General features: G+C 42.6%; 1 protein-coding gene across 1 annotated transcript in view; it reads right to left on the reverse strand.

Annotated features, from left to right (window-relative positions):
* The window catches only part of Gnaq (G protein subunit alpha q), a 241,378-nt gene that overhangs the window by 13,700 nt on the left and 203,575 nt on the right, over positions 1 to 24,103 (reverse strand). The window lies entirely within an intron of this gene.

Below are 24,103 nucleotides of genomic sequence, written 5' to 3' on the forward strand. Positions count from 1 at the left end.
TCTGTGACGAGGGGCAGATGGCTGAGCCTCAGTTTCCCTTCCAGGCTCTTTGAGGACAGAACGAGACAGTCTATGCATTGAGACAATGCCATATATAATCTGAGAAGAATAGTTTTCAAAGGCCCTAGACATTGGTGGCAAAATTGCTATGCAAGACCCTCTTGGTAAGTGATCTGCTAACCTCAAACACCGTCCAAGTGGTAAAGCCAGTGATATCTTTCCATTATCTGGAGCTGCATATAATTTCAGATCTTGACACACGTGAATGATAAGACACTAGAAAATCATCCAGGTCTCTGTCAATTTCACATAATGCTTCAAGGGAGTAGCTGCAACATCTCTAAAAATGCTTAAGACACAATCCTAGAGCAAACCAAGAAAACAGCAGACACGAGGTAAATGCAGTGGCCGCAGTGAGAAATAACTAAAGACAGTGCCTTAGCCAGCCCACCTCTGCCACGCAAATCAAAAAGGAACAGAAACGGTAAGGACACTGAGCTGAGACAGACACACATCATCTCCTCAGACATTTTCTTAGGCTTTGTAAATTGTTGCATGCACAATGGAGATCAAATTCGGCATGTTCTTTAGGCTCAAAGCCAATTCCGGACGATTTTCATACTATAATTTCTGCATATGTGTCAACATAGTCTACCTGTCCAGGATGTTTAGAGAAGCAGAGAAACAGAATGGATTTGCCTACGGCCTCCAGATCTAAGGTTTCTAGATAGAAATGCATCTTAGCCTCCTAAAGAGCTAAACATGTCTGGCCACACACACACACACATGTATATACACACACGCAACACAGATGCACATACATTTATTTTTAAGGAAAAAGCTTCTGCTTTCTTTGTTTCCATGGCTTACAGGATGAAACAAGAAAGAAAGTTAATGTTTTAATTCATGTGCTTGGTGTTTGCTGCCTGAGCAATTTATTTATTCAGATATTCTACACATGTAAAAATGCCTTTCCAGATGCTTTAAAACTATACATCGGGCATTTCAAACCAACAGGACTATTATGAAAAGTCCTCATTTGAAGTTGAAATCATACTTTTCATGCTCCTTTGGAGCTGCTTTAAAATATATCTCTTCAAATATTTTTAGCTTATGAGAGACGAGTAATGGTCTCTGGGTGGATCTGTATGGTCTTTGCTTCCCGCCCCTCCTGCCACATTTCTCCTGATGATTGGCCAAAAAAGCGAAGGGTAGGCAGGGAGCAAACATGAGAATTGCAAGCTCCGCAGCTTTGGCACTGTATCTACTGCATGGTAGTTTATGGAATTCTGGGGTAAACTCCTGGCCAAAATTCTGTGATGAGTGTTACCTTCAGGTTTCAGTAATTTCCTTTATCTCTGAGGAGTCTGACACTGACAGGATACCGTACAGCCTGGAACCTTCAGATGACATATGTACTGTGCACTGACTGCTGAAAACATCTGTCTCTCTGAGTCAGAGGCGTGGTCTGATGGGAGAGGGCTTGAGGCTCTGAGTTCAAGCAAAATCAGTCTCTTCAACTTGTCTCATTAGTAGTCCACCAACAAGTCCACCACATATATTTGGACTACCTCAACAAAAACATTTCTCTGAAGATTATAAAGTGGCCAATTATGCTTTGCTTAACAAGCTTTGAGAAAAAAATGAATTATTTCTTTCTTATTTTTATTAAACTTTGGCATTCTGTACAATGTCATCATAATAGAAATCAGTACAGAAGACAGAAGGTAAGAAGGGTTTTACAGAAGTTAAGACAGGCTAAGTGCTTGGAGCACTAACTGCACCCATGAACAACTTCTTGAGAACTGTTGGTCGTGTTAGGTTTCATAGTTAAATATTCTGTCCCAGGGACAAGTTTCCACCTCCCTTTTAGTCTTTATCAGGAGGAGAGGAGAAGCTTTTCAATGTTCAGAATTTTAAAAAAATCTGCAATGTCAAGCCGGGCGCTGGTGGCTCACGCCTGTCATCCTAGCTACTCAGGAGGCTGAGATCTGAGGATCACGGTACAAAGCCAGCCTGGGCAGGAAAGAGCGTGAGACTCCTGTCTCCAAGAAACCACCAGAAAACCAGAAGTGGCGCTGTAGCTCAAGTAGTAGAGCGCTCGCCTTGAGCTGAAGAGCTGAGGGACAGCGCCCAGGCCCAGAGTTCAAGCCCCATGGTTGACAAAACAACAAGAACAACAAAAATCTGCAATGTCATTTGTTGGTAAAGTTGCAGTCAAACAAACACTAAAAATAATATCAATATTCTATTAGATCTGCATATTAAAAGGCTTTAAAAAATCTCCTTCAGAAGCTAACAGCTACTGAAGAACAGAGGTCAATACAACATAACTAAGTCCTTTGAAGTATAACTAATAGAACATCCAGACTGCACAAATCAATTCCTTCTAGCAGTAGAAGAGAACTGGTGGGACGTGAAGGGTGTGGGTTCACTCAGGTATCAAAAGAAAACAAGAAATGTAGGAAGACTTAAGGGAAGATCCAGAGGGCACATGAGCAGACACCAGGATGCTAATGGGAAATAATCAAGGAAAAGGTCAGCAAAAGGCTGGGTAGGGCTCCGAGGTGGGGCACTTGCTCACCATGTCCCATACCCTGGATTCATTCCTCCCAAATCAGAGAAAGTGATGCGCAACCTTCGGCACTATGAAGACTCAGTGAGGAGCCACACGTTTACAGCCATGGAAGAGTACAGTTGGAGGTAAAGTAACCCTTATGGCGTACAGATAACATAGATTTGGTGTGAAAACTTGGCAGTTACAAGTCAGGTGCTAGAAAGTTAGAGTATTTCTATTACAGGGGTGAGACTAGCCTCCCCTGCCCGCCTTCCGCAGTTCAGATACTTAAACTCAGGTCCTTTGTGCCTGGAATTTTGAATTTTCACTTAGGGCTGGGGATTTGCCAGTTGAGCCTTGTCTCCACTTCTGGTTTTTGTTTTTGTTTTTGCTAGTTTATTTGGAGACAAGAGTTTCTTGAATTTGTCTGTCCATACTGGCTCCAAACGGACATTCTCACATCTCAGCCTTTCAAGTAGCTAAGGTTAAAATCTTGAGCAACCAGTGCTTAGTACTGGTTCTGTTATTTAAATGGACCATATAAAGGAAAAGAAGCATCCCAGATGTCCAAACTACACAGTGTGAAGCAGAAACACTTCAACCTGAAGATGAATCTGTGCAGCAAACTGTGAACCTTACTTTATGAGTCATGTCCATTTTAGTTGGCTGGTGAGTTTTTCTGACTGATTAGCAGCTATGCCATATTATATATTTCTATGTTTTCTTTAAGTCTGAACGTCTCATTCAACTGTAAGTTGAGCTTCTGAACCTTCCAACTGTCCCTTCCACTCACACCAACATTTAACAATTTAAAAGGCAAAACAACCAAGCAGAAGATAAGCTCATTGCTAGAATGACTCAGGGTGTAGAGCTGACATATACCACATGGAAAACCAGAGCTTTTTACCCTTGCTTTGCTTCTAAATATTTTACTAAGAGATTAGTAAGGAGAAAGTAGGACTGGAAGTAGATTAATAAGATGGCACTGACACTGGACATGTTGGTACACACCTACCATCTCCAGATTTAGGAGGCTGACGCATGACTTTGAGGCTACCTTGGTCTGTTCAGCGAGGTGGAGACCAACTTGGGCTGCCTAATGAGACCCTATCTCTGAATGAACGAATGAACAAACAAAATTTAAAAAATAAAAAAGGAAGGACATCTGGATTGCTGTTTGACATTTGACAGTTACATATCTAGTTTTGGTTATACCGTTTTCAAAAACATTTGTCTCTAAGATTAGCAAGGCCAGGAAGAGATCATCCACAAAAATCCTTAATTTTGACAGAAGCTAGGTTAAGAAGGGGATAATACTTGGAAGTCCATTGGGAAAACAGTAAGCATTCCCAGAAGACCGTGACAGCTGCAGGCACCCACCCACAGCAGCGACTAGATGACGTGAATCAGGTGAAGCAGCTTTAGAGAATGCTCCCTCACCCGAGGAATGTGTCTGTATCTTGTAATTCCTGTGCACCACCTCATGTTTTGCACATCTGCTCTAAGTGCTTCCTGCGGTACATCCATTAATGCAAACAACCTCATGTGATGGTAAGGTCAAGTTTCCATTTCCCTGTCTCAGAGTCCACAGTGGATCTACTTAACTAGGCTGGATGACATCAATGAGTGAGGAACTGAAATAAAATGCAGGAAGACACATGAACAGAACCAGTATTTTCAGATATCATTTTCAAATAAGTGATGCCAACATTTAGATAAGACTTTGAAATCTTCTTTAGTGTACTTCAAATGGTATCCTTTTCTAAAGACGGTCAGTCATGCCAGGTAGTGAGGATCTAAAAATTCACTCGGTGGAAGCATACTAAAGGCTAACATTATCCTAACATTACTGGAGCAAAGGGGCCACTACTGTTCTGGGAACTGGCAACAGCTTTCCCAAGGACTCCTGTCCAGCCTGGCCACCACAATCGCAGCTTTTAAGGACAAGAGCCTGATGCCTTGCAGTGATTGTAGGTCGCAGTTGCCTGCCATTAAGACATCATGGACAGTGGGTCAGTTTGGAACAGCGATCAAATCTGTAATTCTAGGGAAACTTACTTAATTTCTCTTTGCTGAAACTCCTAGATCTTCCTTGTTGTAGAGAGAAAACTGCAAATTGCTCTGGTCAAAAATAATATGGAGATCATACACACAGTATGCACCCAGCAAATGTACAGTAAGTGACAAACAGTAAATGTGAATGTGTTTAATAAGTAGATTTTGGCTCACTGTGCTAGGAGTCAAGCATATCACATGGATGGAACTGCCCCCCACCCCGCCCATTATGAGAAATCAGATTCTCCTAATAGAAAGAAGTGAGGCCCATCATCTTGCTGAGGTGAATAAGCAGGACTTTTTCTGTTGGGCAAATGAAAAGAATGAAAACTGCTAAGGTGAAAACAGACATATACCTAGGTAAGCATGCAAGTAATACTACTTTACAAGGGTTAAATACATACTCCCTATGGAGTTTAATAAGTAGAGACCTAGACAGAACTGCTTTTGCTTGGTGAGCATTTCCCTTTTGGTATACTCCTTTAATATGCCCGCCCCAGTACAGTGAATACGGCACCACCAGCTATAGGCCGGAACAATCTCACTGCACGATCAAAGGGGGCTAGAGTAGCCATCTGCTTCCAACTCTATCCCAGGCCAGTGAGTAATGCCTGGCCTCTCCCCAAACTGCTGCCCATTTTCCTGACTTTCCCAGCTTTCTTTGTGGTCATGCCTTCCTAAGAGCTGCGTGGGTTTTTGTCAGAAGTGATACCCAAAGGGCAGAAATACCCAAGGGAGGGTGGAATACCTTCCCTAATTGAAGACAGGCCCCAAGAGATCCTGGGTCACAACTACCTCCCTATGTGCTGGCCTGTAACCTGTAAAGTGAACAAGCACATACGATGATCTCCCCTTCAGTAACATACACGCTACCTTTGAAGACAGCCAAGTGTGTTTCAGAAAACCAGGCAAGGATGTGTGTGTGTGCGTGCATGTGCTGCTTATTTTGCAGCTGGAGTCCTGTGTACTTCTGAATTGTGATTTCTCTCTGATCTTGGCCTGCCACTTTGACCAGCCTTAAGTGGAAACTGTAAGGGAAGGGGTGTGTGTGTGTGTGTGTGTGTGCGTGTGCGTGTGCGCTGGGGATGAGGGGTAGAGAGAAAGGCCAACCTGTGTGTGTGTGTGTGTGTGCGTGTGCATGTGTGCTGGGGATGAGGGGTAGAGAGAAAGGCCAACCTCTAATGCTGCCCTCCTGTGGACATCAGGGTTACAATCTTCTGTAACAGCTTTTCCTTCCTTGTAATAAACAAGGAAGACCTTTCACTTCCTGTCATTTCAAGTTGGTAGCTGTTGCCAGAACAACTAGGAAATGAGGCAAGGAACAGCGAGACCTCCAAAAGAAACAAAAAACAGGGCAGTGACAGAAAGTCATTATATTCATTCTAACAAGAACTCAGGAACTGTGGCCCTGCCAAGGGAACTGTAAAAATAAATCTGCAACGAGGTACCTCTGTCTTGAAAAATGATGGTTGCAGGCTGTGTGATAGACTCATGTATCACAATGTGCTTGGAAATGCTTCTTGTGAAGTTGGGTGACAAAATGACTTCCTCTAAGTCTTAGCATGCACACACTGGAAAGGAAAACTTCATTTTTAAAAACCCGTTGTCCTTTGTAAGTTAAGCACTCTGTTTGCAGCTGAACTGTCACACAGATAATAAAACAAACACCGTGCAGAGAAGTCTCTAGGCAAACTGCCAGTCATGTTCTGCAGCAAAAATGGCAGGAGTCAAAGAGTATGATTAAAACTGTAAAGCCTGCAAATCTGAAAAGATTAGACAAGTTCCGGTGTTTCACTTAGGGCCTTGGTAGGAAAAGTCTCTGTAACAAGGAAAAAGTGTATCATCTCATTTCTGTGTAGCAATCTCTTGCCCTGGGCACGGTGACTTGATACACAAGAAATGTTTGCTAGATTACAAATGTAATTGCAAGCTGAGAGTTTTATAGGATTGATCTGAACAGGCAAAAGCTTTCCACTCCCACTCAAGCATTATGGAATGAAGCTAGCAGGGAATACTGGGTTCATCTAGATCCGGTCTGCTGTGTTTATAATAGATGCAACTGCAGCGTGCAGCGCTTACTTAGTGTAGACCATGCGCCTGTCCCCACAAAGTGCTGGGTAGAGCTCATCTTTCTCTATCTTGGCTCCAAGGATCACGTCTTCCTGGCTCTGTGAGACCGTCTCTGTCTGTTGTTAAACTTCCCAACTCCCAAGCATCTGTGCACACTCGCTGCGTTTCTAGAGTTGTTATTCTGCCTCTGAATTTTGTCTTTAAAATAAAAGTGGTTTTATAATTTGGACTATTTCTAAATTAGCATTCTTTTAGACGAAGATTTGGTTGCCTTGGACAATTTAAAAACTGTAGTTAAAAATTTAAGAAAAATGGGGGCTGGGAAGGTGGCTCAGTGGTAGAGCGCTTGCCTCGCATGCATGAGGCCCTGGGTTCGATTCCTCAGCACCACATAAGCAAAAAGAAAAGAGCCGGAAGTGGCGCTGTGGCTCAAGTGGTACAGCGCTAGCCTTGAGCTGAAGAGCTGAGGGGCAGCGCCCAGGCCCCACGACTGGACCCCCCCAAAAAAAAATTTAAGAAAAATGAACAGCTGGGAACATATGCTCACTTTTGGTTCCTTTGCTGAGGCACATGTTTCTCCTTCATTATGCTCAAACTGCAGCATACCCACATGCGTACATGCAAGTACACACACACACACACACATACACACACACACACTCATTCATGCACATTCAGAGCGTAAAAAGTTCCCTTGATACAAAATGACTGCACAGGCAAAGCAGCTTTTGTTTCTACCAGTCTAACAAGTCCTCTCAGGGTTGAGATGAAACAGTGCCATAGTGAAAGACAGCCACGGCCGCACCGTCACGGACAGCTAGGACTAACAGTTTCTTTTTAACTTGAAAGCAAATAAGCTTTCATGCAGTTAAAAAAAACACGCCTGAAATCAGATGGACCTAAATTAAACAGAGTTCTGAGAACTCTCAGGAAACTGCTGACACGATTAGGGGGAGTGTTTTCTGATCATCTAAGTGACACTCACAGACACAGGTAAAATGTATCCCTCCCTCCCTTCCAGGGAAGTCTAGGAGTATCCCTAAGCCTCCGCTCTATGATAGTGATTGTTATTCTTCAGTATTCTTCCTGAAATCATCACTGAACAATTGTAACAACCGAAGAGGCAATGAGTACTCTTCCTTGCCAACCAGTGTAATGGACTGATGAAGCGGTGGCATATTTAGCAATAGCAAGCTACTCTGGGTACTTACTACATGTAGCAACCCATCCCACTTTGAGACAGTAAACGCAAACTCCCTCAGCGTTTTCACTTGTCTTGATTTTAAGAATCACCTTTTATTCTTTTGAGTTGGGATTAACTCTACAGGATTAAATCAAGAGAAAATTTTCTCTTGAAAGCAAAACATCTCCACTCCTCATGATACCTGATGAGTGGAATATTAAGAAATAAGGCTCACATTAAAATAGGGCATTCGAAGGACTTGCAATGCAGCCTCCAGATGGACAGTGTAGTACAATTTATTTGTTGACAGAACAGACTTACTGGGTAGGCCTTCTACAGCTAAACCACAACTCCAGCTCTTTCTGTTGCACTGGTTGTTTTTGAGACAGGATCTCATATTTTGCCTATTCAAGGGCAAGTGTAAAATCTGCCATTTACACTTCCCATAGAGGTCCACATGACCCAGTTTCTTCAGTTGAGAAAGCTAGGATGGAAGTCTCAACTTTCTGCCAAGGCTGTCCTGAAACCACCATCCTCCGGACTTTAACCTCCAATGTAGCTAGCATGATAGAAACGAGCCACTAATATTTCAATTTAATGTTTTCAGACCATGCCCAGGTATAAGCTGGAGTGTTGCACGGGTGTCCAGGTTGGCTCTGAATCGCAATCCTCCCAATCCTAGCTTCTCAAGCAGCTAGGATTACAGGCATGAGCCACTGATGCCTGGCTTCAAAGCCCTACCCATTGGTGCAACTGCCCTTGGTCCAGTGCCTCATGTGCACAATATCTTCTTCATGGGGGCATCTGACGCTCCCGTGAGTCTCTAAACCACAAGAGCTATTTTCTTTTCTTTTTAAGATTTGATTTGTCCAGGCGATGTACAGAGGGGTTACAGTTATGTGAGTCAGAGGATGAGTAGACGCTACTCTTTCTTGATCCCAGTAGAAGAAGGCACTGCCCCTGCCTAACCGCAGTCCCACCCGAGATGTATTAACAGGAACTCAATGGCAGATACTATGTTCTAAGCAGTGGGTTATGAGCTAAATGACGCTTCTTCCTCCACACGATCTGCTCAGGATTTGGGTGTCAACAGAAGTCTTTAACAGGAAAGACAAGTTTGCAACCTCTGGGGCAGAAATGGTCACTATCTGTCCAGTGTGTTCCTCTCCTTGCCTTGTTTACTCGGTGTGAGGGTGTGGGTGTGTGCACGTGCACGCACATGCACACATGTGTTACACTCCAACATGTTCTTGGTATACCTGAAACTTCAGGTGGTATGCAGGCTGGGATTCCTAAGCTGAAAATTTGAACTCTCTAATGCTCCAAAATCAAGACCATTTTGAGGACTAACATAATACTGTGTTTGGAAAATTTTACACCTGACCTCACACAACACATTGCAATCTAAATACACATACACTGAAAATAACGCACAAAATTCCCTTCAGGTAGTGTGTATGAGATGTGTATGCAATAAATGAACTTCATATTTAGACTTGGATTTTATCCCCAGAATATCTTATTGTGCACAAGCAAATATTCCAAAGTCCTTAACACACACACACACACACACACACACACACACACACACACACACACACACACACACACACACTATCCCTGAAATCTATCACTTCTGGTCTCTCAAGTATTTTCAGATAGTTACTCAACCAGTACATACTAAAGATAAAAAAAAATTGATAAGCTGCTTATTTCTCGAATTTTCCAAGACTATACAAGTCACTGAAACTCAAGGAAGGAAACTGAACAAAGCAGGGACCACTGTAATAGGCTTGCAGCCAGGGAAATGTCTGTGCAATGAGAATCTGTGAGAATCAGTGGAGACAGGTAACTGGGCTGATCAAGGGCCTGGGTGGGGCCTGTATTCCTGACTGGCCCCAAGGACCAGAGCGGCTGTGCTGCACTGTGGTGGGTGCTCTTTGAGCCAAGATGCTTTCAGGATTGTTTATTGTAGCAGCTGAGCTTTCCCCTAAGTAATACATTTGCCAAGAGCTAATTTACTTAGGAAGAGTGGGTGGCTGGTGGCCTTGTTTCCCCTTCACTGCTCTGAGCTTCAACTTCCCTTATCTGTGAAAGAGAAAGGTAACTGAAATCCTTCCTGGCTCTACAAGAGTCTCTGACTCATTGTTCTCCTCCCAGGAACCCTTTGCAAGCCTACCCCTGAGCACTCTGCTCCCGCAGTGTGTGCTTCCCAAGCCTGCTCAGAGCTGTGCTTTACCCTGGTGGTGGCTTGTTACCTCTACTCCAAGCTCCTGCCATTTCCCCAGGATCAAAGCCTGCAATGAAAGGACTGAGCTCACATCTGCAAGTTTAGGTGGCAAGTTGAGTTGATGACAAAGACTTATCGTGAAATTGTTCCAGTACAATGGAACCTTCGAGTTAAGACTTTCCCATATTAAAACATAATCAAGCTGAAAGTTGGTATAACTGTCTTCTAACAGATGAAGACATGAGCACTACAAACAACACCTAAAATTAAAAAAAAAAAAATCATCCTCAAGGTCCTATGATGACAATAATTATCGCACTCACCTTTGACTAACCTGGTACCTGCCTTCAACCATTTTGCATACACACACCAATTTTCTTCCCAGTTAAGAATCTCTTCCTATATTTCCACTATTACCCTTCACACCCAATAACTCATTTGCATTTCCTCTCATGCTTCCTCCTAACCCCAGGCCATAAATACTTTTAGACTAGGAAGAGATTTTTCACACCCACTTGTCTAGAACCCAGTTCCTATACTTAACTGGCTCAAGTCTCCAATCCTCACCAGCACAGGAAACACTCACCATAGAACTTCCTGTCACCATTTCTAGCCACCAGCTGTCACCACAGCACGCCCACTATATCGTGGGTATCAGTTTTGTAAAAGCACATGGACTACAATAACAGCATGGCTTCCACCAGCTGGGTGAGCTCATCAACAAAAGATTGTCCTTCAATCTTTTAACTGCTTCAATATCTTCTCAGTCTGTTAAACCCAAGTAGTTCCTCTCCCTGTACAACATCTTAACAGGTACAAACATTAGTCATATACACTATACTATTTTCTGATTACATACTTACTCTAAGATACTGTATAAACTTAAGCCAAGTCAGTGCCTATGATCCGAACTATTCCAGTGGCTGGTGTTTAGAAGATCTTGGTTTGAAGCCAGCTAGGGTAGGAAAGTCCAGAGATTCTATCCTCAAATAACCAGTAAAAAGCTAGGCTAGGGCTGGAGTGCTAGAGTACTTGCCCAGCATACTTGACCCTGGGTCTGACTCCTAGGAACCACATAAAAAATAAATACCATTAATTTTTAAAAAAGCCAGGCTGGAGGTGTAGCTCAAGGGGCGGAGTAGCAGTCAAGCAAGCAAGCCGGAGCAAGGTGAAAACTTCTGTTCAAGCTCCAAGTACAAAGGATGAGCTCCCCATCAGTGGGGCCATCTTTAATGCTGTGTGTGTATGTGTGTGAGCGCGCGCATGCATGTGGGTGTTTGTGTGTGCGCTTTGCTACGAAAGGCCATTTGCTTTATTTACATTTGCTTTTTTTTTTTTTTTTTGCCCACTTTCAAATTAGCTTTTCCTTTTATACAGGCGGCATACTTTTTTAAACATAATATTCTTAAAGTTACTCAATATGGGCATCAATACATGGATTTTTAAAAACGACTAGATTTCAAGCCCAGGCCACCCTCCCAAATGTTCTAAAATACAGTGTTTAAGAATACATTGTGGAGTGCTGGTGCAAGCCAAGTGGAGGCCAAGTCAGGAGGATTGGGCTGCAGATGAGACCCAAATAATAAATAAAACAAATGCTGAAACAATATTAACCAGGAAAAAACCCATTTGCTGACTGGGTGACACAAATGTGGTGTGTTTTAGTGGCTATTAAATTCTAAACTACATTGCTTAGCTTTACAAATCAAAATGTACACCACAGAAAATCTCAATATAAGAAATTATATCTACCTTAGTTTCATTTTATCCTTCTAATCCTGTATCATTTCAGGAAATTTCAGTAAACATAGCATGCACTGATGCACAAGTGGTTTTAGATAAATGGAAGTACACTGCATGTATTCCCGTACTTTTGTTTTTCTCACAGGTGGTATTCTTGTGATTGTTCTACATCAAACATGTAAATCTGGCTAATGCATTTTCTTAAAGAACTTGAATATCTTTCTGAATCAAGCATCTTGTTGATTGTTTCTTCCAGATTTTTCCATTTCTCACACAAGTTTTTGTACAAATATGCACAAACAAGTACAGCTACTACCACAAATGACATGTACACATGAATTTTTGCGCGATAATCCAAAATTGTTCTCAAGAGACTGTTGTTTGTTTAATTTAATGGACAAATCAACCTATTTGTTAAGCTTAAGAGTAGTCGATTAAAATAAACACTGAGACAAAAATAAATACGTAGACTCAACAGTGTCCTTAGCATATGAAGCAACTGGGGATGAGGTAGTCTCTGTAAAGATATACTTGCCTGAAGACTTCTGGGGAGTTGTGTGTAGTTATTCTAGACTTCACAGACCAGCACTAACAATGCAAACACTGCAGCTCAAACAGTATCAGACATTTTTATTATCAGTATTGCTCCTTACCAGATTCCCTAATATAACCTAGTAACTAAAATTTATAGTTATCTAATATTCTTCAGCACTATAGTAAACTATTTTTTTGCCCTTCCGTTAAACATTAGAAACTACTCATTTTCATTCAGTTTTAGTTGTTAATGAATATGAGTCCAAAATCTTTTTGTGGTATTTCACTTTTTCTGAAAACAAGCATCTGCCCATGGTTTGCCATTCATACAAAACATTGAAAAACTCATGTGCAGTTCGGTTTGCTTGTTACGAACTGTACCACATGGCTGCCATGAACCTCTTAAACCACCTGCTGAAGACTGGTGGCAGGCTTCTGGAACGGTAGACGGGACCGACTTACACCTCTCACTCTTCAATGCACGCTGTCAGCCCTAAGATAACTTGTGCAAGCCACACAAAAAGACCAGGCCTTTTTACCAAGAACCAGAAGAGTACAAGGAAGGGAAGGTTAGTCCCTGAGGCACTGGTGCTGGTTGAAAAGCTTGTAAAAGATGACATCCCTGAAGCGGACCTGAGACTGCATGTGTGTTCTGATGACGTGGGCAGGAGCAGGGCGACAGCGTCATCTTGTCTTCTGAAACTGCTCGACGGTGATGATAGTATTATATGAGTAAAACCATCCAAACTGCTCTGGAAACCCATCCTCCTACCCATTCTGAGAGATAATGCCACTTGTGCTTTGTGCTTTGGCTATTATACTTTTCAAGAAGGGAACTTTGGTGCGGGATTGCTGTATTGTGACAGAGTAAGAGGTGAAGCGGTATCATTTACATTCATTACCAAAGTAAGTGAAAACTGCTACTGAGAACTACTACCAACACAAGGTGGAGAGTTCTCCAACAAACAGAGTGAGAAGCACAGCCACGGGTAATGCAGAGTCCGTTTGCTTAGGGGGACAGGTGAGAAACTGAGATCCTGTCAGCGACTAGCAAGGCAAGATGCTCTGGGACTACGATACAGATACTCCACAAGTGCTATGTTTGTACTTTCTGGAATTCATTACTCTAAAATAGTTGTATTTCATTCGTTGTTTTTAGAGAAGGTCTAAGGATTATTGAAATGTTTAATGTCACACTAGTGAAAGTTGCCAACAAGTTTTGAAAGAGTGGTGAGCTGGTGCATAGATTTTATCTCAGGCTGTGAGAAAAAGTAAAGGGACGGTAGGGAAGCGGGAGCAGGGGGCTGGGTGAGGTGGCTCACACCTCTGTGATCCCAGCTAACCAGAACGTGGAGATTGGGAAGATTCATGGTTTGAGGCTGACTCAGACTAAAGTGTGAGGCCCCATGTGAAAAATAACCAGAGCAAAACGAACGGGGGTCATTGCTCAAGTGGCAGAGCACCTGCTTAGCAAGCGGGGAACCCTGAGTCCAACCTCCAATACGGAAAAATGAAAGTAATGGGGATTTCCACCCAGTTTATGATAAAAGAAGAAAAAAAGCTATGTCCTGAAACAAGAAAGTAAGGAGGAGCGAGGGAATTTTCAGGCTTTCAGATTAAAGAGGTGATGAGCTAACGTTTTACACGACACAATAAAACGTGAGGTTCTTTCATTTGTGATTCCTGCAATTCTTCAATTTAAAGACATGGAAGTTAGATGATTTTCTAAGCTTAACTGGAAAATTAGTGGAATTTTGATTTCTTAATTTGTAATCCAAGGATCTTTCAAAATTTTAAAAGCCGTCTTTTCTTTTATCATGGTTAAACTTGTATTAGCCTGGTCTTTATGAGCCTTCTCTTGGAAGACTTGCTAATAGTAAGAAGTGCTTTGAGGAGTTAGTTAGATTAAGTACTGGGCCTGCACACAACCTGGCTTTCAGTGAATGGGGGTATGACCTTGGACAAGTCATTTAAACTCATCAGATTTGTTTTATAAAGCACATTCTAACTTCAGTGCTAACACTCAGTAAATGGGATTCATTTGTCTAAATTAACAAAAATGTCATCTTTGTAAGGCAAAAACTTTGTTGGGACAACCTGGAAATTTACCTACAGCTTTATGCAAATTATTTCATGCTGTAGTTAGAGTACCACCTAGTGGACATCTGGAGGGCTTGAAAAACAGCCTAGTAAAATGAAAAATCCCCATTTATCAAAATAACACAAAGAATCATTTATTAGAAAAACAAAAATAAAGGTTACAAGGACATCCAAAGGATATACTGCTCATGCCTCCTGACTTCACACGAGAATCAATTTTAACTCTAAGTGACTGAGTGCTATTATTTGGTACACTACAAAAATAATAGCTTAAAAGTGGTCTCTAAGAGGGAAAAATACTAGCACAAGGGAAGATTTAATATCTGAAATTTATGAAGAACTCATACAACAACAAAAAACTAATAGAAATGGCAAAAGGCTTTTTTTTTTTTGGTCCAGTTGTGGGGCCTGAACTCTGGGCCTGGGCGCTGTCCCTCAGCTCTTCAGCTCAAGGCTAGCACTCTACCACTTGAGCCACAGCGCCACTTCCGGCTTTTTTCTTTTTGCTTATGTGGTGCTGAGGAATCGAACCCAGGGCCTCAGGCATGCAAGGCAAGCACTCTACCACTGAGCCAACTTCCCAGCCCCGGCAAAAGGCTTTTGAATAGACATTTCCTCAAGTTATACAAATGATCAATAAACACAGGAGAAAATTCCCCAAATAACAATCATTAGGGAAATGCAAATCCAAACCATAATGTGTGATACCACTTCACACTCATTAAGGATGGCTGTTATTAAAAAAAAAAAAGCAATAGAGAAAATACTATTGACAAGGATATAGAGAAATTAGGACTCTTGTACACTGCTGGTGTTACAAGATGATGTAGTCACTTTGAAAAATGACTAATAGAATTGCCAAGTGATCCAGCAATTCTACCTAACTGAAATGGGTATTTGTATATCTATGCTCATACCAGCAGCCAAAAGTTAGAAGCCTCTTGAAGGCCCAGTGACAGGTGAAGGGATAAGTATAATGTTGCATATACATACAATAGAATACTATTCAATCTTCAAAATCAAAAGGACAAATGCTCCATGACTCCACTGATAAGAAGTACCGAGAAAAGCCAGTTTCACTGATGTTGGTAGAACACGAGCCAAGCAATCAGCAGACCCTGGACCCTGATTTGAAACACCAGTATCAGAAAAAAAAAAAAAAAAAAAAAAAGAAGCAAAAACCAGTGTGAAGTACAAAATGAAGCTGTTTTAAAGAAAAAAAAGAGATTGTTTTCTTATAATTAAAAAAATTTCCTTGTTCTTTTTTACAATTCAAGTATAGTGCATCATAAGCTTATAGATTACACACTGAGGAGAGTGAACTATTGTTGTTAAGTGTTCACACATCCTCAAAAAGAATGTGTACCTTTAAGAATCTAGGAAAGAGCTGGTTCACACCTGTAACCCTAGCTCCTCAAGAGGCTAAGATCCTGGTTCACAGCCAGCAGGTGCATGAAAGTGCATGAAACTCGTATCTCTATTTATCTAGCAAAAAGCTAGAAGTGGAGCTGTGGCTCAAGTGGCAGAACACTAGCTTGGAGCTCAAGCCCCACTATGTATGCATGAACCCATGCACGCATGTACACACACATGTGCGTGCATACACACACACACAAATCTAGGGAAAAAACAATAAATTCCTTCACCCCCTGTGACTTTTGATTGGTAAATAATGCACATTTGATGAGACGCTAGGCCTCCGAGAAACATGCTTATTTATTATGAAAACGTCTGCTCTGGCCTGGCCTGGCGGGCACCCAACGTGGGGCCGCACCAGCCGCAAGTACTGGGATAGGCACTCTGTAAAGAACCACCTCTGCTCATTTCCAGCATGGTGGCTATGTGCAGCTGCAGCTACAAAGTGAGGAGAGAGCCTAAGGAAGCTAATTTTACATTTTGCTAAGTCCTTTCCAGCGGGGGTGGGGGTGGGGGAGAGCTGGGGGGTGCTTCCCAGTGGTTAGAGCGTCTGCCTAGCAAGTGCCAGGAGTAAAGTTTAAACCTCATTACTGCCAGACACAAACAAAGTAAGTCTTCTTATTAATAATCACAAAAAAGGGTAGCCATTTAATTTTAAGAAAAGGTTAAGATGACAAAGCTGCCAAAAGGAGAAAGCACAATTTACGTCTCAAATTGTTTTGTTTTTTTTTTTTGCTTAAATAGAATTTTGTATATAAGACCCTTTCACACAGCTCAACCTGACAATCCAGAGTATTAGGTGCTCCAGTGGGCTTAATCTGTAATCCCAGCATCTCAGCAGGCACAGATCAAGATGTCAGTGACAGCAAAATATTCACCAGACCCCATGTCAACCAATTAGCTGGGGACAGTAGCCAGTGACTCCTGTCATCTCAGGAGGCTGAAATCAGGAGGATTATGCTTCTAGGCCAATCTGGGCCTATGTAGGTATCCCTAAAGACCCTCTGAATACAGGGATTTATGGAGTTTTCAGTTTTGAAGCTGTGGTTCTTATCTTCTAGACTTCAGGAGAACAGCCTAGCAAGCTGCTGTATGGATCTAGTGGAGTAAGCAGATGCTCTGAGGGTTCCAGGGCCAAATGGCCAGACAGCAAGCGATCTAGGGCATGAACCCACACTGTCTGGCCATGGAGACTGAACTTTTAAACTACCACACACAAAAAAACCCCGTCACTTTGGAATGGTAGACGCTTTTTCTGACGTTGTTAGTGGGAAGTTAATGGAATAATCCTGGCTCTTCCTAATCTCTCTAGGTCTCAATTCCCTCGGTTTATGACAGCTGGCTAAACGAGGTGATCTCGTGCCTGGCTGATGAAAGATGCTTAACAGATATTTAGTCCTGGAGTCTTCTGTCGTGTGATATTTAACTCAGAGACTCTTGCCCAGGCTCTGTATCCAGGGGGAGATGTCATGGAGCAGGCACCAAGTTTGGGGTCCACAGGTGTTCCCCCTCCCTGTCAAGGGATTCTTCTCATCTACCGTTTCACTGAAGATGACGAAGCACCTGGTAATGAAGTTTAATGGCAAGTAAGACTGCAGTATGTATTTTTCTTTGAGGCATTCTTTTAAGAAGTGTTTTGTGAAGAAACCCTGTCACTAGACTTTGAGGAAAGAAACAGGTTTTCTATGGGTGGTACTCCAAGAAATCCTAAGGCAACATAGTGAATCTTGGGGGCCAGGAGGGCTTCAGCGAGTAGTCTTGGACTGATCCAAGTCCAAGACTCTTAGGCTTGCCATCATAAAAGACTACTTTTCTTGTAACGTTACTTACGGTATTACAAATCCTCTGAGGGGAATTTTCTGATTGGATAAACTTCCTTTAACGCTCATTAGGTAGAATTGTAGTCCAGAGAATCCTTTATCTTGACCAGCTGTGCTCAGGCCCTGATAAACACCAGGAAAACAGCAGAGCCACTGCTCCCTTAACTCTACTGGCGCACTCTGTTAAACACTTCAGCAACTGTTAGAAGAGCTAACCTGTCAAACATTAGAGAAAGGTGGGAAGGGACAAGCTTCTGGAGAAAGTAAATTCTACCCAACATCCCTAGAACTCTATCCAAGGCTGAGCACACATAACATAGATCGACTGTAATTAACTCCCACAGGAATCATTCTTTTCTTTAGAATAAAAGATAAAGAGACAGACTCTCAATGTAGATTGAGATTATGTATTTGGGTAGTAGAATAACAATTGCTTATCCTTGCAATGATACATATTGGCAGTACAAAATAACTTCAGGGTTTTCATGCACACACACAAACACACACACAGAGATTAGGTTTAGAATTTATCCTTAGCTTTTCTAAGAGGTACTCTCTGTAGGTGAGTAAAGAGACAATATCTAATGACTAATATTCGCTTATTAGCTAACAACAAAATTTTTGTATAATTAGGTGGTTCATTCCTTTGGCTGGAGGACTGGTGGAAAGATAGGTAAAGCTTCTCTTCCCAAGACCCTCTAACAATCTCAACTGAAACCAGAGACCAGTGCTTGACAGACTAAAAATCAAAACAGGGAGCTTACTGTGAGTGTCAACAACAGGCCTTTGTCAAAAATGATCCTCCGCACTGTGGTGGTTTTTCATTACTGTCTTTCCCTTTGGAAGTAGCTCGATTCTTCTATGAGCTGGCTTCTGATTTTCCAACTCATGAATCACTTAGCCAGATGGCTTCAATATTTTAGGAGCTTTTCCTCTTGGTTTGATGAGACCCAGAGCAAGATTTTAGGCAAGACCTTCCTTCCTACTCAGTGGGAGAGGAATTGAACAGCACACCACGGGCCTCTGGTCATTTTAATGAATACTGAATTATAACAGAACAAAAGAGAAAGACTGTAGACGTTTCTGTCTGTTTCAAAAAGACTTTTACCAAGCCAACTTGGAAATTTAATCACAAAGAAAAGATTAAAGTTTTAAGATTTTTTTTTTTTTTTTTTGGTCAGTCGTGGGGCTTGAACTCTGGGCCTGGGCGCTGTCCCTCAGCTCTTCAGCTCAAGGCGAGCGCTCTACCACTTGAGCTACAGCGCCACTTCCGGTTTTCTGGTGGTTTATTGGAGATAGGAGTCTCACGGTCTCTCCTGCCCGGGCTGGCTTTGAACCGCGATCCTCAGATCTCAGCCTCCTGAGTAGCTAGGATTACAGGCGTGAGCCACCAGCGCCCGGCAAGATTTTTATTTTTTAGGTCTCTTCTTTTTTTAAGCTCTGTTCACCCACAGGTTTTAATTTGTGGGTTTGGGGTGAGGGATGGATGGGTCTACCCATGTTCCCAGTTCATCGGGCAAGCCTACGTGGAGAGGTGAAGGAAGCTTTGGTTTCAGGAACACTGCTGGAAATTAAGTTTAATCAACATACAACCTGAGTGCAATCCCTTTTAGAGATTCTACACAGTCTCTCTCTTTCCCTTTGATAAGTGGGCAGGCTATTTTCAGTAGTGGGGCACTGAGGGATGGGAGAGATGGGGCCTACATGAAGTTGTAAGCTGCGACTGCCCATGTTTTATAATTCGTTTTTGCACATCCTCATTGGGCACATCAGCCCAGTACAATGGAATAAGTGATGCAGAAATCAGTTGCTAATTACAGTATATATAAACACACAGCAAATAAATCAGGAAGAGCATGTATAATGTCGTTTTTAGGAAAGAATGAAAATTATGAGGCATCAGGTGAAACAAAGTTCAATGGAGTGTGAAAAATCCGCTCCTAATGGAGGGGCTGGGTCGCACGGGAGCACACAGCCATCTGGGTGTGGAAAAAAAACGATTGTGACTATGAACCTCTCTGTTTAGTGGGCTTTTTTTTTTGGTCAGCCGTGGGGCGCTGTCCCTCAGCTCTTCAGCTCAAGGCGAGCGCTCTACCACTTGAGCTACAGCGCCACTTCCGGTTTTTCTGGTGGTTTATTGGAGATAGGAGTCTCACGGTCTCTCCTGCCCAGGCTGGCTTTGAACCAAGATCCTCAGATCTCAGCCTCCTGAGTAGCTAGGATTACAGGCGTGAGCTACCAGCGCCGGCTCTGTTTAGTGTTTTGTGGTCAGGACTGGCTACAAGATCTGCAGCCCCAGGGAAAAGAGAAAATGTGAGGCTCTTATGCAAAAAATGTGACCATGGCAAGCATCAAATCAAATACAGAGTCCTATGCAAGGCACAGGGCTGAGCCCTTGTGAAAGGCTGGCTTGTAAGTTGAGGCACAGCTGTTAGGGTAACAAAGAGTAGAGGAAAGAAGCTAGTGTTCCCTATTCTCCTCAACTGAAACCAAGGCAAAACCCCAGCCTCGTTGGCGAGGGGGCTGTGCAGCTACCTATTTGCATGTGCTACTCACCCTTCCTCTCCTTACATCTAAACTGCGACAGACAACCTGGTGCAGGTTACCTTCCCTCGGACAGCAGTTTCTGGGGGCAGGAGGGAGGGTGCACTGCCCAGTGTAGACTTGTAAACTTGAAAAGACACAAGCCTCCCTCGTCAATGTGTTTACACTGAAAACGTTTCGTAAGAATAATTCTTCTGATTGTGATATCCTCTGCAAATTCTATTCTATTTTCCTTTTCAAAGATGCTGCTCATGACCCATCCTATGAAATTCACAACCTAGAAACCTGCAATCTGCAAACTGTGGGCAGCATTTCTCTCTTCCAAGCAAGTGCTTGTCTGTGCCCTCTGGTCCTCTACAAGTACATTCTGCCTCTGGCCACAGTCGATATTAACTTGCAGAGAGACACTCTCAGTACTGTAGCTCCCATCGATGACATTTTACATTTTGGAACTGGAATATGTACTAGTCTGTTTTCTATTGCTGGAACAAAATACTAGAGGCTCTATTTTTTTTTTTTTAAGTAGTTTTCTTAGCCTAGTTTTGGAGGCTCTAAGTCTAAAATGGAGCAGCTCCACCAGTGTGGCCTTTAATAAGGGCCCATTTCACGGAGTTAAACCATCGCATAAAGATCAAAGCCCAAGAAAGGGAAGCACATGGCAAGACAGGAAACCAGAGGACTAACTCACTCTGGGAGATCAGCATTGCTTTCTTCTGAGGACAGTTCCCCAGCAACCTCATCGTCCCATCGCTAACATCATCACACTGGGACCAGTCTTCCAACACTCAAACCTTTGGAAGATACACCCAAGCCATATACCCAAACTACAGTAAAGTAGAAATGCCTTTTCCTCTTGAGTTGCTAGGGTGAGAAGAAATGATTCAAAACTGTTTGAGGCAAAGCGAGAGTCCCAAACGAACTCGTAATTCAGTGTAGGTCAATAGCACTAGAGCCCTGATTCTTCCTGATTATGAGAGGTACTACAGCTTCAGTTACTTTATGAGAAATCTGGTATTTTTCAACCACAAAATCATGACACAAGCACAGTAATAAAAACACGTTGCTTTTAGAATGCCCTTCGCCTCTATCTCCTGAGCAGCTGGATTACAGACCAAGCTCCATACTTCAATCTTATTTAATCAATAGCGATGAAGTCTACTACACTGGTTGAAAGATATAAATGTTATAGAGTTCTCTTAAGAAGACTAAATTAGCTATAGATGACCAGGCTTAGAAATGACAGGGCTGGGAAGGTGGCTCAGTGGTAGAGCGCTTGCCTTGCATGCATGAGGCCCTGGGTTCGATTCCTCAGCACCACATGAGCAGAAAAAAAAAAAAGCTGGAAGTGGCCCTGTGGCTCAAGTGGTAGAGCGCTAGCCTTGAGCTGAAAAGCTGAGGGACAGCACCCAGGCCCAGAGTTCAGGCCCCAAAACCGGACCCCCTCACCAAAAAAAATAAATAAATAAAAGCTCAGGGACAGCGCCCAGGCCTGGAGTTCAGGCCCCAGTATGGGCGCCAAAACAGAATGAAACAATAAAAACCCCAACAGAATAACTGAACTACAGTTCAATGACTCCAAGTTTAATGGAATGAGGTTTCCTACTAAAAGACACTCTCTTAAGGGGGGGAAAAATAAGGAAGGAGAATTAGATGGAAGACCACAGCTGGCTGAACTGGGCCGGCAAAGTGTCCAGATTCCTCTGGCTTCAGGCCACAGCGTTTTCACAAGACCATCTTTACTTCAGAGATGCCTTTGTTCCAAGATGAACAACAAGATAAATCCTGACCTCATAAAATGCTCGCCCTTATTCCAATTATCTCCATAATTTATATTATTTCTAAAGGGCGCCTCAGTTTGGAGACATTTTCAGCAGATTGAGAGAAAGCAGATTAAAAAAAAATTCTAAGTACATATATACTTATTTCTTCATTCACTGTATCTATCTTTATGAACCCAATTAAGAAAACACAGAGTAGTACAAAAAGCTTACTTTTATTCAAGAGGCTTTATTAGATTAAACTGAGTGCTGTTTTCTTCTGGTATTGGGTCCTACCAAGACATAACCGGAACCTTTGACTGATAAAAGTTTTTCAAGATTTCTTTATCCAACTTGTAAACAAATTATCCTCAGCTCTAGGTATTCCTATAATCCTTGGTAATTTTTTTCCTTGCAGTATGTGGGTTTGAACTCAGGTCCTCGCGCTTACTTGCTCAGCTGGCATTCTACCACTCGAGTCATGCTTCCAGCTCAACCTTTTGCTGGTTATTTGGGAGATAGAATCTTGCAGTTTTCTGGCTGGGCTGGCATAGATCTGAGATTCTCCAAGGTCACAGCCTCTTGAATAGCTAAGAGTATAGGCGTGAGCCATCTGAGTCTGGCCCCACGTAACAATTTTAATTTAATCTTCAGCCATTTATGTATGATCTAGATAGTAAATACCTGAACAGCAGGGACTTAAAACAACAACAAAAAACCTCTTTGGGCTTGGGAGGTAACGAGAAATTATTCTACAACATATCAGAGTGTTCTATGTATTTTAACATTTGTTCTTAAGAGAAATTATTATTATTATTATTTTACCAGAATTTATACTGCAGGGCTTTTATCTGAGCCCCAAATATCTGGACAGGGGGAGTGGCTGACTACAACCAACTCTAGACTTTCACATGAGTGGAGAGAAAACAGTCCTGTACCTTTTTTTGGGTTGGTCGTGGAGCTTGACTGGCATGTGCTTCTTAACCATGGGAATATGGTCTGAGAAGTGTGTGAGCAGGTATCTCATCACCACATGACAATCACCGAGTATACTCACATAAACTGAGTGGAAGAGCCTGTTACATGGCAGGCTGTACAACACAGCCGCTGCTCCGAGGCAACAAACCTATATGTCACACACTGCACACTGTAGGCAATTATAACACGCTGGTAAAGTGTTTGAGGGCCTAAACGTGTCTGAACACAGAAGAAGTACCATAAAAATACTAGATGTAGAGTTTTCAGCACCATCGTGTCTCTGGTTCCATGGTGACTGAAAGCTGCTGCTATGCAGCACACGGGTGTACCTGACTTTAGACACACTAGCCATTCTGTCCTACGTAAGAGGGGAGGAAGGCGGAGAAGGCTTTACAAAACTCTCAGTCTGGAAGAACACGGTTAAGGGGCAAAATCACGGCCTGCAGAAAGCCTCCGTTCTCTTGCCCGGACCGCCTTACTGAAGTTCCTTTCACCGCACACAACATCAAGAACACTACCAAGAAAACATGGCAAGAAATCCTAACAGGCAAAGAAACACTTTGAAGAGACAGAGCAAATATGAGAACCAGACTCAGCTATGCCACATGATGGAATTAGAGCCCAATGTTCAACAGCCAAGGGCTCCACCAGACACAGCAGAGTAAAAAAGAATACGAAGTCAATGACAGAGGTAAAAAATACACTACAGCAGAAGTTAAGGCTCTGAATTAAGAAGACTAAGGAAAGAACTGCTGAGTTTGGGAAAAATCAATAGAAACTTCTAAAATTTCTCTCAGAAAAGCAAGGAGAAAAAAGGCCTGGGGTGGGGTTGAGAAGAGTCAGGAGCTGTGGGATGACTATGAAAGCTGTAGCACATGTGTCTTGGAACACAGGGAGAGAAAAGAAAAGAAGACATCTTTGAAGCAGCAACGACTGAGAACTTTCCATAAATGAATTTCAGACAGACCCAGGAAGTTCAGAGACAGCGACTAGTATAAAGCCGACTCTGCCCCCAGGAGGGCTGTGACTGCAGAGCGCCAAAGAGCAAGCAGAACTGGAGATAAGCGCCGTGAGGCACTGCGAAACTTCTTTCCTTGTACTGGGAACTTCTTTCCT

The sequence above is a fragment of the Dipodomys spectabilis genome, unplaced genomic scaffold (genome assembly GCF_019054845.1).
Source record: "Dipodomys spectabilis isolate Male_0828 unplaced genomic scaffold, ASM1905484v1 ptg000335l, whole genome shotgun sequence".
NCBI classification, from domain to species: domain Eukaryota; kingdom Metazoa; phylum Chordata; class Mammalia; order Rodentia; family Heteromyidae; genus Dipodomys; species Dipodomys spectabilis.